Raw genomic sequence first — 14,869 nt, forward strand, 5'->3', positions numbered from 1 at the left:
GGAGTGAGGATTATGTAAATAACTAGGACACGAAGAAAAAAGTTAGACACAAACATGGGGTTGTGGCTCAGTGATAGAGCACTTGCCTCACATGCGTGGAGCACTGGGTTCGATCTCAGCACCACATAAATAAATAAAATAAACGTATTATGTCCATCTGTAACTAATTTAAAAAAAAAGAAACGAGGACAGATTAAAAAAAGGCATTATGGTGCAGGATACAGAATCATGAGCATCACTGTCAAAATTAACTTGAATATAAGTCATTTGTTTATCCAGAAAGACAGTGAGAAATGCTAGAGATGCAGACTTAGAAGTGTGATCTGTAACATACAAGGGGCCTTGCTAAATAACCTAAGAAATCTTTTCAAGTTTTCTCAGTATATATGGAGAGAGATATCACACTCCCTGGCTTAATCATTCATAATTCTGCTCCAACATAATCACCCACTATTTTCCAACAGATTATCCGTCTAGCCAATTTGGCTTCCTCATTTCAAAGGAACTTAGATTATCTCCCCTATCATTCAATGTTCAATCTGAAACACATATTCCCTTCTCAACCTAATAATTCATCAAGTTCTAATAAGGTATTGTTCTAAATATTTTACAAGCATTAACTAATTTAATTCTCTCAATAATCCTAGGAGGGAGGTTAAATAACTTGCTTAAAATTACATGGTAACAGAGCTAGGATTGACACAGTCTGGCTCCAAGTAGCCTGTCAACTTGCTAATTAGTCTTCAACACTCAGGTCAAGTTCTGTCACCTTCTTGAAATTCTCATCTACTTAGCAATTATTCTTGCCTCTTAGGCCATTAAGTAAACCACTCACTTGTCATTTACCATGGGATCCAGTTTATTTATCTTTGTGCATACGTTCTATCTTTTCTTATTTACTTTGTAATACTATTTTAAACTAACAGAACTTAGTATCTGGAACACAGCAGTGCTTATTAATAAAACTAAATAGTACTTAATAGTTATTGAAAACACACACCAGATACTGAGCTAAGTGACAGGTATTATTCTTGACCCTTTCTCCATATAGAGGATAAGGAAGCTGAAGCTTAAAGAAACTACCTTGTCTAGTATCACCATGGTAACGATAAGATTCAAATTCCAAAACTGCAACATAACAGTCTACCATAAATCTTGAAAATAACCATTCAACTTAAATTTACTCAGCAGCAGTACTTTAGCTGTACTTAATACAGGATTCATAGTTGCTGCCTCCAAGAAACTCACACTCCATCAAGACTTCAGGACCAAACTGATACCACTAGCAGAGTCACCATCATTAAAACTTAAGATTTTGGGGCTGGGGTTGTGACCCAGAGGTCGAGTGCTCGCCTAGCAGGTGTGAGGCACTGGGTTCAATCCTCAGCACCACATAAAAATAAAATAAATATATTGTGTCCACCTAAAACTAAAAAATAAATATTAAAAAAAAAAAAAACTTCAGATTTTAACTTACAGTTTAGGGGCAAATTTTTTTTTTTTTTTTTTTTTTAGTTCTTAGAAATTCTCTTCTATACCACTCCTCCCTCCAGGATTACCCACTCCCTCTACCCTAGAACTCATCTTTCTATTTGTTGTATTATAGAGTAGAAGGACTCTTGCTAATCCTATCAACTACTGGGACATCTGAATTTAAATTAGCAATAACTTGGACTCAAGGGTCTATCTGATGAATTCCATGCAAATAATAAAATATGAATAATGAAGGACAGTTATTAAAAAAAGCAACACCAAGAAGAAGCAGAGAAAAGGAATACTGGAAAGTCACACTGTAGAGCAAAGATAAGAAAAGCAGGAATATAGACACAAATAGAAGGTGCAATTAAGAGTGCAGAATAAATTCAGTGAAGAAATACAAATAAAAACAATTAAAGCTAATCCAGTTTATAAATGCTGATTGCTTTCTTTTCCTAACCTCTAATGGAAACAAAAAACTGTATGTGAAATGTTAACTGAAAAATTATTAGCTAGGAACAACAGCTACATTAGGAAGAGTTGTTTTTGTTTTTTTTTCTTTTCCCTCAGTAAACTATTCAGAATAGCAGAGCTGCAAAAGGACCTTGAGACACTATTTAATCCAACCCACTCATTTTATAGTTAAAACTAAAGCCCAGAAAGGCTAGGTAACTTTAATCCCAAGATCATACAGCTACTTCATAGCAACACATCTGAATCTCATTCCAGTATCTATTCCTAACTCACCAGACTTCCTAGAAATGGTATTTTTTCTTCCTTTTCCACCCTAATAACCATAAATTTCTACATATGCATTTCAGAATCCCCACATAATTTATAGTTACCTTGGATGACAATTACCACATATTCTGTGTTATCAATAACAAGACATGTGGGCTGGGGATGTGGCTCAAGCGGTAGCGCGCTTGCCTGGCGTGCGTGCGGCCCGGGTTCGATCCTCAGCACCACATACAGACAGGGATGTTGTGTCCACCGAAAACTAAAAAATAAATATTAAAATTCTCTCTCTCGGGCTGGGGATGTGGCTCAAGTGGTAGCGCGCTCGCCTGGCATGCGTGCGGCCCGGGTTCGATCCTCAGCACCACATACAAACAAAGATGTTGTGTCTGCCGAAAACTAAAAAATAAATACATAAATAAATAAATATATATTTTAAAAAAATAAATAAATAAAAAAAAATAAAATTCTCTCTCTCTCTCTCTCTTTCTAAAAAATAATAATAATAATAATAATAATAATAATAAATAAATAAAGAACAAGACATGTAACTTTTTATTTTCATATCTCCAAACTCAGTAATCTTAAATTGGGTCTTATTTCCTACCAGGAAGAAATTCAAATACTTTACTGAAGAGCAGAAGGAAGACAGATCTCCATAAACACCAAATTCAAGCCAGCTGATAAACTACAATCTATACAGAAAGAAGGAGCCTAAGAACCCAGAATGTTGGACAGCTACAGGTGGGAAATATAATGATATCATTTATTTTCTCCTTTTTTTTGGTACCAGGGATTGAACTCAGGGGCACTTGACTACTGAGCCACATCCCCAGCCCTATTTTGTACTTTATTTAGAGACAGGGTCTCACTGAGTTGCTTAGCGCCTTACTTTTGCTGAGGCAGCTTTGAACTTGCAATCCTCCTACCTCAGTCTCCTAAACTGCTGGGATTGCAGGCATGCGCCACAGAGCCTGGCATCTCCTTTCTATTTTGAGTGGGCAAAAGGAGGGGACACTAAGGATTAAACCTAGAGATGCTTTACCACTGAGCTATATCCTCAGTCCTTTTTATTTTGAGATAGGATCTCTATAAGGGTCTCTATAAGTTGCCCAGACTGGCCTCAAATTTGAGATTCTTCTGTCTCAGCCTCCTGAGTACCTGGGATTACAGGTATGTACAACTAGACCTGACCCACTTCTGACTAACCTCAGGCTCCCATCTTTCTAACAAACTTCAATTCCAGAAACTACAGAGAAGGCGAGGTAAAGAAATTGAGTATCGTGTCACTTTTAACACAAGTGGATTTTTAGTGTCTTGGCCAGGATATATGGAACAAAGAGAAGAGACATCAGGTAGGCCAACAAACCTGTACTTTTTGCCATAAAAACACTAGAAAGTTCTGAAAATGTTATATACATTCAATTCAGAATTTCTCCCACTGCAAAGCCCTTGTAGATATTTGAGGCTAGAAGGTAGTCATCATGGACCACACCTGTGGTCTAAGATCGTTTGGTGCTCAAAACCCTGATAAACTGTAGGACCTGTTAGCCACCATTCACCAGGTCATTTGACATGAGTGATTTGGCATTCTTCCTTATCACCTTGGTATAAATATAATTATTATCTCAGCTTTAAAAATTCTATGTCTGCCTATAAGGCTAACTGAAGCTTTTTCTGGAAGGGAAAAAAAATGTCTTATTTTACTTCAGGAACATACCTTAATTTTGATATGCATGAAGTTCACTGTAAATTAGGGATAACTTCCTATTAAAACATGTTAATCAAATTAGGACAAGTATAGTGAAAATGAAAGGGACAAAAGGATTCAAAAAGAACAAACAAATTTAATTACTCACTGAGTTTGAGAAGTAAAGGAAGGGTAAAAAATGACCAGTAAGAATAATGAAGAAGTTAGGGCTGGAGTTGTTACTCAGTGGTAGAGAGCTTGCCCAGCATGTGTGAGGCTCTGGGTTTAATCCTCAGCACCACATAAAAATAAATAAATAAAATAAAGTTGTCCACCTACAGCTAAAAAAAATTTTTTTTAAAGAATAATGAAGTTGTTAATAGCTAAAGAGGGAAGAGGAGGAAAGAGAGGTGTTTGGGCTGGAGAAAGGGGAAAGGATGATGCGGTATACAGCTGCTGGAGAGATGGTATTTAAATATATTTTCTTTCAAGAAGTATGTGAAAACTTAGACCTCAAGTTTAGACAACAATATAGATTTGGGACCTAAAAGGGATGTTAGAGCACTCTGATGATTGAGGTTGTAGAGAAAGAAAGATTAAAGAAGAACATTTAGACAACTACATTCCTCAGATAGTATATCAGAAATAACTTGCCAGGTGAGCAGTACTCTATTCTACAGAGATAGTGCATTTGGACCAATTTATTGTAATGAGAAGCTTAAATTTTTTTTAATTTCATATTATGAATTAACAGAAACAAGCTAAAGTAGGTTCATAATTACTATTTGTCTGAAGTCAAATCTCTGAACTAGAACACGATTTTTAAATTTATAATAAAAGGGAAGGGGAAAAAAAACAGAAAAATCTGGTATTCCCATATTACCACTATTTTACAATATTTGTGAAAATTTAACCATTTTTTTTTAGTTGTAGATGGACACAATACCTTTATTTTATTTGTTTATTTTTATGTAGTGCTGAGGATCAAACCCAGGCTCCACACATGCTAGGCAAGTGCTCTACCACTGAGCCACAACCCCAGCCCCAACAGAATTTAACCATTTTAAAAAGTACTTCAGGGAGGGCTGGAATTGTGGCTCAGCGGTAGAGCGCTCGCCTAGCAAGGGCAGGACCTGGGTTCAATCCTCAGCACCACATAAAAATAAAGGCATTGTGTTGTGTCCATCTACACCTAAAAAATAAATAAATAAATATTTTTTTAAAAAAAGTACTTCAGGGGCTGTGGTGTGGCTCAGTGGTGGAGCGCTTGCTTGCCTAGGACGTTTGAGGCACTGGGTTTGATCCTTAGCACCACATAAAAATAAATAGATACTCTGTGTTCATTTACAACTAAATAAATATTTGAGGAGAAAATTAATTAATTAATTAAAGGTTAAAAAAAAGCACTTCAACTAAAATACCCAGAATTAATGATTCTGGGGAATGGGTACATGAAGGTTCACTAATGAATCTGGAGAGCAGGAATATAGAGGTTCTTTATACTCTTTTCTCCAGTTTTGTACATATGGGAAACTATCATAATAAAAGTATCTGACTACATACAAATATTTTCAAAATTCTATCAATAGGTAAGTCTAACAATCAAAAATAAAATTCTAGTAGACAATAAATACTTTTCAAACAATGCTTGCTTCATTCTTGATAAACCAATAAAATTTACTGTGTATAGAACGGAGAAAAGACCTAGTCTGTCACTCCAGAGGAACAAGAATATGTTCATTAAATGGAAAAGGTCCTTTTATTCATGTTGATTGATTTTAGACATGTCAATTTTTTTCTTCATTAAACTTAAGTCTTTGCTGAAGTATGTATAGGCTGTGTGTGTGTGGTTCTGATTAAGAAGGTCAAAATATTTACCTTCAATATCAATTCTTACATCTTGAAGCATTCAGTTAGCCCTCCAGTTACTTCAAACATCTACCACTCTAATAAATAATCTGATACAGATGCAAAAAAGTTAGATTTTTAAAAAGCAAACCTATCCATAAATTATACCTAATCCTAAATTGTAATGAACATATATTAAAAATTATACAAAATAATAAGTAGAGGGGAAAAGTTCATTTTTAAAATAATTATCATTGCTTAAATTATGATTTAAATAGACGTAGTTTAAATCAAATCACACTACTTAGGACATGGAAGCATTAATACTAGGAGAGAGCAGCAGATTCACCACTCACCAATGATCATGAATGGTTTCTAGGGTTTGGGGCACCAACATTTCCTATGATAAATAGCACCACCCAAAAATGACAACCAGATTTGTCTGCCTCCTCTTCTTGACTAATAAGCTCCAGAACAGTAAAAAGGATATATGTCTACACAAAACCTAGCACACTGCAAGTGTGCCACTCTTAAACAGCCATAATCACCACCTTTGATTCCCAGAAAGCTATTGCTAAGTATCAGTCTCATTCCCTAGGTGAACATATATAATATAACAAAGCAGGGTTTCCTCACTGGCAGTTCTACTTAAATCATATTCAGAATCCTGTTTCTTCCAACAGAAACAAGTTGTCATAAAACTTGAGTGAAAAGCAGTATAAAAACATGTATGCACAGACACTCAAATGATTCTTTTGTTTCATCATTATTAAGCAACTGGCTAATTCCTAATTGAAGTATTTCACTTTTTTCAGACATTAAAATATTTCTCCTAATCTTCAATAGTTTTTAGCTTTTTCCCTTTTTATTAAAGACTTACATATCATAAAATGCACAGATCTTAAAAACTCAGCTTAATAACTGAACAAATTTATATAATTGGTGAATATGAATAAAGGTTTGCAGAAGTTCCTTATACTAGTCTTATACTTTCCACAGATTAAAAATGATATAATAAGTTGCCCAAAAATATACACATGAATTTCTATCACCCCTGTCATTCTAAAGTACATTTTCATCACTCCAGAAAGCTCCCTTGTGTCCCTTTCCAGTCAATCACAGCTCCTACCCAGAGGCAACCACTATTCTGATTTCCATCATACCTTAGTTTTGTCTGTTCTTGTATTTTACATAAACAGTATCATACAGTATACACTCATCTATGTCTGAACTCGTTTGTGTTCTCTTGCTATGAACAATATTTCTGACATTGCTCTATTTATTGTGTGAATCAGTAGTTCATTCCTATTGTGAAAAAGCTGCTATGAACATTTTGTACATGTCCTTTTTTAAAATTACATTTGTTTTAGTTGTAAATGGGCCTTTATTTATTTATATGTGGTGCTGAGATTCGAACCCAGGGCCTCACACGTGCTAGGCAACTGCTCTACCATTGAGCCACAACCCCAAACCTTGTACCAGTCTTTTTGTAAACATACTTTATTGCTTCTGGTATAGCAATATTTCATTGAAAAGGGGAAAAAAAAGAAGTTTCACATACAAATAAGCCTGGGAAATAAAGCAGTATGGATAGATAGTTATAAATACAACTATACATATAGCAACTATAATGTGTGTTTATATATAAATATTAGTTATAGATGATGCAAAAATAGACATTTGATATTTACACACATGTGTGTATATAACATGAACTTGAATAATTCTGAGAAGTCCACCTAAGACCAACAAAGATATTTTAAAAGAAATTAAAATTAAGTTCATAGTAAAAATTAATCAAAGATATTAAGTTTTTCTTAATAAGTTTATGTTTTACCTAAGAACAATTCAAAAGAGAAACAAACTTCTCTCCATGTAAATTAGCCTGTTAAATTCAATGAAACAGTATTTCTTATAACAAATATCTCTTCCCAAACTCAAAACCTCCCATGTTACCATCCATTACACAATAATTTTTTCATGCTAAGGACAAAACTCAAAATATGTGTTAAGATTTCAAGACTTGGGGCTGGGGTTATGGCTCAGTGGCAGGGCTCTTACCTAGCATGTGTGAGGCACTGGGTTCAATCCTCAGCACCACATATAAATAAATAAAAAATAAAGTTACATCAACAACTAAAAAACAAAAATTAAGAAAAGATTACAAGACTTTACTGTCTTGCTTTTTCAAAAAATTAAACATGCAAATAATTTCACTAGTTAATATTTAACATGGGTAAAGAACATCCCACACACATTCAGCATATATTCTGATAAAGACTTAATCTCTAGGATGTTTTCTCTATTCCAAATAGAGATTTACTTCAGCACTGTCTGTGACAGCAACATTCTGACTCTCAATTCTACTGTAATTTTCAGCTGACAAGAGAAATTTCTTTAATTCCCCAGATAAGAACAGTAATAAATATACACAATCTGATTTTTAAGAGATCAATTTGAAATTTGCAACCCTGTTTTTGATAATCAGATGCCCATGTTCAGCAGCTCATTTAATATAATCAATCAATTGCCAAAATTGACTACTACAAACAATTCTAGAAATTTACCACTGCCTTAAAAAGGAATCTGAAACTACAAATGGGATAAAACAATCCTCTTCTAGTCTTTGATCGTTCTTCATCTTTTATTCCTCGTTCCAAAAAAAAAAAAAAATGAGTATAAAAAACATAAAATTCAAATGTACTACATTTTTAATCTGAAAAAAAAAAATATTCAGAATTTGGATGTTCCCTAGCTTTCACAGATGTGTGACTGTTTACTTAAAAATCCATTATTTCACTCTGAAAATACACCATTTTCATTTTTCTAATAACTGTACCTTTCTTTAAAAGAAGAAAAATAGCCTTGATTAAGCTTTGACTTTTATAACAACTCCTATTGGCTTAATTCCCCAACTTTCAATATGGTTTGCCTGATTGTACTAGAGAACTAAAATAAAATTTTATGGTTTTTTTTTTTTAAATGTTTTGCTTTCACACCAAGGATGAAAAACAAATACACCAAATGTGCAGACCCCACACTCCCTCTGGTGGTCCTTCACTCTCATTAACCAAATCCAAAAGACTATAAGGAAGTATGCACAAAATGCAAGTCAGTTCTTATAACAAATTGTAAGACATACAACTTATTTTGAGTACGAAATTTTAGTGTTCTAAATGTTGCTAAATTACCTTTAGAGCCAGGCATGGTGGTCCACACCTACAATTTCAGCAACTCAGAAGGCTGAGGCAAGAGGATCACAAGTTTGAGACCAGCCTCAGCTACTTAGCCTGACCTTGTCTCAAAATAAAAAATAAAAAGAGGTGAGATGCAGCTCAGTGGTAAAAAGTACTTGGGTTCAATCTCCAGTATGGGAAAATAAAATAAATAGAATATAGTAATCTATTAGCTACAATCTGTTGATAACCTGTTAAAATATATGGCCCTGCAATCAATCATTTTTACCTGTCTCATTTGCAGAACTGCTTTTTACACAGTAAATATCTTTTTTTTTTTTTTTTTGTAAATATCTTATTTGCAAATTAAATCACACTTAAGGGGCCGTTTTATTTTATTTATTTATTTATTTTTTTATATTTATTTCTTAGTTTTCGGCGGACATAACATCTTTGTATGTGGTGCTGAGGATCAAACCCAGGCCGCACGCATGCTAGGTGAGCACGCTACCGCTTGAGCCACATCCCCAGCCCATTAAGGGGCCGTTTTAAATCAGTAGTTTGTGATCTGCATATCATTGTTGACTCAGTCTTTGATGCATGCGTATTTAATTTTCTTTACATATTTCAGGAAAATGTCAGAATTTTAAAATGCAGTAGGGCTGGGGGACATAGCACACTGGTAGAACACTTTCCTAATTTGTGTGAGACCTTGGGTTAGATACACCCTCCCCCCCAAAAAAATAAAACTACAGTTATTTTTTAAATTAAAAAAATAAAAATGCACAAAAGTGCAGTTGGGTAGAGCATTTGCCTAGCATGCACAGGCCCTGGGTTCAATTCTCAGAACCACAAACCACAAAGCAATCACTAAACCAAACTGTAGAAAAATTTGGAAATATCAAAACCAAAAATCTAATTACTAGTCAGCTAAATTGGAATGTTGAAATAGTTCCAGATTATAAAATGTTAGCTATTTAATTGTTCAGCATAAATTAATTATAGACAATTTTTTTTTTTGGCTGTACTGGGGATTAAACCCTGGGGGCGCTGTACCACTGAGTTCTATATTCTCCCTCCTTATTTTTTGAAATAAGATCTGGCTAAGATGCCTAGGATGGCCTCAAACTTGTGATCCTCTTGCCTCAGCTTTTCCAAGCTGGGATTACAGGTATGCACCACCAGAAACTGCTAGAAGATATTCTTCTTCTTCTTCTTTTTTTTTTTTTTTGGTACCAGGGATTGAACCCAAGGGTGCTTAAAGGTGCTTAACCATTGCATTAACCAAAGGTGCTTAACATCCCTAGCCCTTTTTTTTTTTTTTAATTTTGAAATAGGGTCTCACTAGGTTACTTAAAGCCTCACTAAATTGCCAGGACTGGCTTCAAATTTGCAAATCTTCCTACCCCAGCCTCCAGAGCCACTGGGATTACTGGCATGCGCCATCACACCTGACTAGAGGATATTCCTAATGCTAGGTACAACAAGCATATTACTGTTATGTAAAGGAGTTTTAATATCTGTAACAGTGTCATTTGATCTATTCTTGAATTTAAAGTCCTTGTTTTTTGTAGTTCAGTGGTAGTGTTTGACTACCATACATAATGGCCCAGGAGTCAATCCACAGGGAAAGAGAGAAAAAAAAAAAAAGAAAATTTACTACCACAACAGCCCTCCAAACTCAAAATGAGCCATATCTGAGGGTAGATGCTTTAAAATGGTGCCAATTTTTTCTTTTATATATGTGATAATCAACTTATGCTTAATTTTGAAATTAAAATATGGTTGATAATTTTTTAAACACTTATTTATTTATTTATACGTGGTGCTGAGAATCAAACCCAGTGCCTCAAAAGTGCTAGGCAAGCACTCTACCATTGAGCTAAAGCCAGAAGCCCAATTGATAATTTTATGATATGGTCTACAAGTTAAAGTGAACAAAAATAAATAAAAATTTAATTCTAAACTGGGCTTTTAAGTGAAAGCACTTTTCTATCTAAAAACTTAAAATATGCTTTTTTGTAACTAAGTATATGAACTATAACTTTATAATGTAGCATACTCAAGCATCATCATCATAGGAAAAGGATTATGAACCCTCTGTTTACATACAATAATTTAAATTAATGTTAAATCATGGAATCAATTAAATCATCCCAAACAAAGAAAGTCCCAGTCTTATAAGTTCCCTCCAGATACTTATGTAGAATAAACCCATTCAACATGAAAGAAAAAGTTATCGTTCAACCAAATTGCCCTCACCAACCATCCAAAAGCCAACTCAGCCTTTTGTGGCACTAACCTCTTCTATAGGTACTCCAAAAGGATGCTCATTCTTTGGACTAATTCATCCTAAGCTGAGAAAACTTTGGGAAACTAAAAAATCCAAAATACGCATTCTTTTCCAATCTAAATATAAACAGAAAATTGAAGATTTAATTAGTCATCTAACCCAATAGTCTTAAGTTTTTCATGTTCAACTGATTAAAATTATGTTCTAAAAGAAATCCACCCAATGGGCTGGGGATGTGGCTCAAGAGGTAGCGCGCTCGTCTGGCATGTGTGCGGCCCGGGTTCGATCCTCAGCACCACATACAAACAAAGATGTTGTGTCCGCCGAAAACAAAAATAAATAAATATTTAAAAAAAAAAAAAAGAAATCCACCCAAAATTCCCATAACTAAAAAAATTAAAGACTAAAAAACGGGACTGGGGTTGTAATTTAGTGGTAGAACAATTAACCTAGCACATGTGAGGCACTGGGTTTGATCCTCAGCACCACATAAAAATAAACATATTGTGTTCAACTACAACTAAAAAAAAATTAATTAAAAAAAAAGATTAAAAAACATTTGTTAATGTTGGAATGGCAAAGACCTCATAACATAAAAGTTTGTTGTTTTAGAGAAATAAAACAATTTACAAAGACTGTCTTAGATTTTTTAAATCTCAAATAATGAGAACTAACTATTAGCTAATTCTACATGGTAAAAAGGTAAAATTACCATTCAATTAAATCTGAATAAATTAGCATGGTTAAATATTAACTTTGTTCTTAGAGAAGTTAACTTCTCTGAAGTATAAATCATTTGCAATATGGTTACAAATAACACATTAGAAAAGAAAAATAGAGTAAATTAAATCAAGTGTTTCTCACAAATGACAAGTTAACTATAAGCCTCCTTTTAAAAGTAATTTTCAAAATATACTATTTCTACAGAATCACTCAATTAGGGCCATAATTGTAGATTGTTAAGCACAGGTCAGTTGGGAGAGAGACAAACAGAAAATGGTAAGTGAAAGCATGACAGAATAAGAACTTCCCACCAGAATAAGAATTTTTTTCAAGTCAATTATTGAATTTTGATTCAGATACCATGAAAAGCTGCTACTATATTCTCTAAAAACCCTAATGCAGAAGGGGGGCAGAACTCCCACACACTATTACAAATCCTTAACCAAATTATGCCTTAACTTTTCCCTTTTCTACAACCTAAGAAAATGGAAAAACAATGAAAATAAACACACCCGTCTACTCTCAGGCAAAGAAAGCTCCCATTCAATGCTAAGCCTTATTCCACTGGAAACGTACTCCTAAAAAGTAAATCCCAAACCACGAGCTCAAAATGCTTCATGCAGAATTTACTGAATGGCGGCCAATCGCTGTACACGCTGTCCTGAGCCACACTGAAGGATATCTAGAGCTCTGCATTCTCCTCTTACAACTTGTACCTTGGTCCATTCGCCAACACTGCAGAACCCGATTTTTAAAATGCGACTAAAATGTTCCTCCTGGCCCATCAATAGGGAAAAAAAGCAATCTACACCCTGATGGTCAAAAAAAATTGGCAGTACTGGTTTTTAGGCGATACACTATCGTCAGCACACCTTTTTAGACAATCGACAGGGCAGGAGTTACAACGTCCTTGGTCTGAAGTGAGTAAGCACCCCTAACACAACTTTGAACTGGCTTTCTGCTAGCACTAGGCTAATGCAGATCACCTGTTAGAACGACTCACACGCACACCCTCAACAAGTGGCCGAGAGCGGCGATGCGGTTCCCTGTCACTTGTCCTAGGGCGGCAGGTGAAGGCGGTGAACGCCCATCCACACCCATCGGCCGGTCACGGCAGAGGCGGCAAACAGCCCCGGGACGCTCCGTTATCCTCACCCTCCCGGGCCCGCCAGGTGAGCAGGGCTCCATCGCCCGCGGCGTCCGGCGCTGGGCTCAGCCGGGCTCGACTTCTCGGGCCGTCCGGGTCCCGGAAGGCGAAGTTTCACTCCCGCCCGCGGCGTGGCTGCTCAGGCGCCGCCCGGTTCTCAGAGGGTCCGGCCGCCCGCTCGGAGCCGCTGCGGTCACTGCCCGCCGGGCCTGGAGCGAGTCCTGGGCCGCCAACCAGAGCCGGAGCGAGACCTGTCACCCGGGCGGGAAACAAAAGCCGAGGACTAGCGGGCGCGTACCGGNNNGGACAACGCCGCCTGAGACTGGCAGCGCCCGCGAGCCGGCCCGAATCCCCCGGGCAGCGCCCGGCGCCGTCCCGCCCCCGCCGGCCGCAGGACCCGCCTTCCATAGGGCCCTAGGGCTGTCAGTCCGCCCCCAAAAGGCGCGCGGGCTGCCGCTCCGTCTGTCCGGATTGGTGGCCTAGCACCATCCATGCAAATGAGACCCCGCCCATATTCATTTGCATCTCCTCCTCCCCACATCAGCCACGTGTCTGGCCCTTGCCCTTTGTGGGGGCCGCAGAAAAGGGATGCAGGAAGCTGACCAACACCCCCTCACATCATCCCTTACCTCCAGAGAAACTAATGTCTAAACAAGCTACTTGACTTCATATCTGCATGGTCCCCCTGAAGGCTCAGCCCCTCCCTTCGATTCACCAGGCCTGCCCTGGGGCTGGAGCCGCTGGCCAGTCTTACCCCAGGAAACAACTCCATGATGCTCAGTGGGGTCAGGGGAAATCCCACCGTGGTAATCACTTTAACTCATAGTACCTCCCTCTGGACACCAGTGACCTTGAAGACCATACTTTCCCAAGGCTCTCTACTTTTCAAACATGATATCCCAGGCGGCTAAGACAGCAGTGGCCCTAAAATGGCTGTGTTCTTCCCCCAACCCAACTCCAAAGGATAGGCTGCTGAGCTCAGCTTCAAGGCCTTAGGGAATCTAGTTCGACCCCCAAGAAACAGAAACCTAAAGTTCCATAGCTAGTTACTTATGGAACATACTAGTTATCTGTGAAAACCTAACATTTCATGGCCAGGTTAGAAACCATGTCTCCTGGGGCTGGGGATGTGGCTCAAGCGGTAGCGCGCTCGCCTAGCATGCGTGCGGCCTGGGTCGCACCTCATACAAACAAAGATGTTGTGTCCGCTGAAAACTAAAAAAAGAAAAAAACAAAACAAAACATGTCTCCTACTGCCTTTTTGTGTGTGTGTAGGGATTGAAGCCAGGGCCTTGTGCATGCAAGGCAAGCGCTCTACCAACTGAGCTATAGCCCTAGCCTCTGAGGTCTGCTCTTTTTGCGCAGTCACATTCAAGAATTTGTGAAGAGTCTCTTCTACAAGTCACCATACTAGGCGTAGGTACTGTAATCATTCATTCCCTGCTTGTAGGAGGTGATGTATACAAAAACAAACAAAAAAAGAAGTCAACGCTGAAACATCCTCATGGGCAGGTCCTGTTTCAGTCATTTGTCTATCCTTAGTGCCTAACAGCTTTCCTTTTACAAGCTGCTAGGGAGAGTAATTGGAACAATTTATTTGTGCATTAATTCAACAACACAACGTTGATCATAAGTGATCTACTATGCTTACTAAGAGCAAGTATTAAGCATTGTGCTGTGCAGGGTATACGGAAGTGAGAAGACACTGTGCCAGTCTTCCATGGCTTCAGCCTAAGAGATAGGGATATCCACATCACATTTCAGTGCTCCTTGTGTTA

The 14,869-nt window shown here is 37.3% G+C and overlaps 1 protein-coding gene across 4 annotated transcripts in view; it reads right to left on the reverse strand.

Moving 5' to 3' along the window:
- The window catches only part of Fkbp5 (FKBP prolyl isomerase 5), a 110,641-nt gene extending 97,313 nt beyond the window's left edge, over positions 1 to 13,328 (reverse strand). The window contains exons 1-2 of one of the 4 annotated variants that reach the window (XM_048805178.1): positions 13,100 to 13,328; positions 11,231 to 11,337 (exon numbers count right to left, since the gene is read on the reverse strand). The gene's annotated coding sequence lies outside the window, so the exon portion shown is untranslated. Of the gene's footprint in view, positions 1 to 2,321; positions 2,477 to 11,230; positions 11,338 to 13,099 lie in introns of those variants that run through there. The other 3 variants (XM_015487605.2, XM_015487604.2, XM_048805176.1) reach the window with 3 other exon arrangements.
- Positions 13,329 to 14,869: the final 1,541 nt, after the last annotated feature.

This window comes from Marmota marmota, unplaced genomic scaffold (genome assembly GCF_001458135.2).
Source record: "Marmota marmota marmota unplaced genomic scaffold, marMar, whole genome shotgun sequence".
NCBI lineage: Eukaryota > Metazoa > Chordata > Mammalia > Rodentia > Sciuridae > Marmota > Marmota marmota.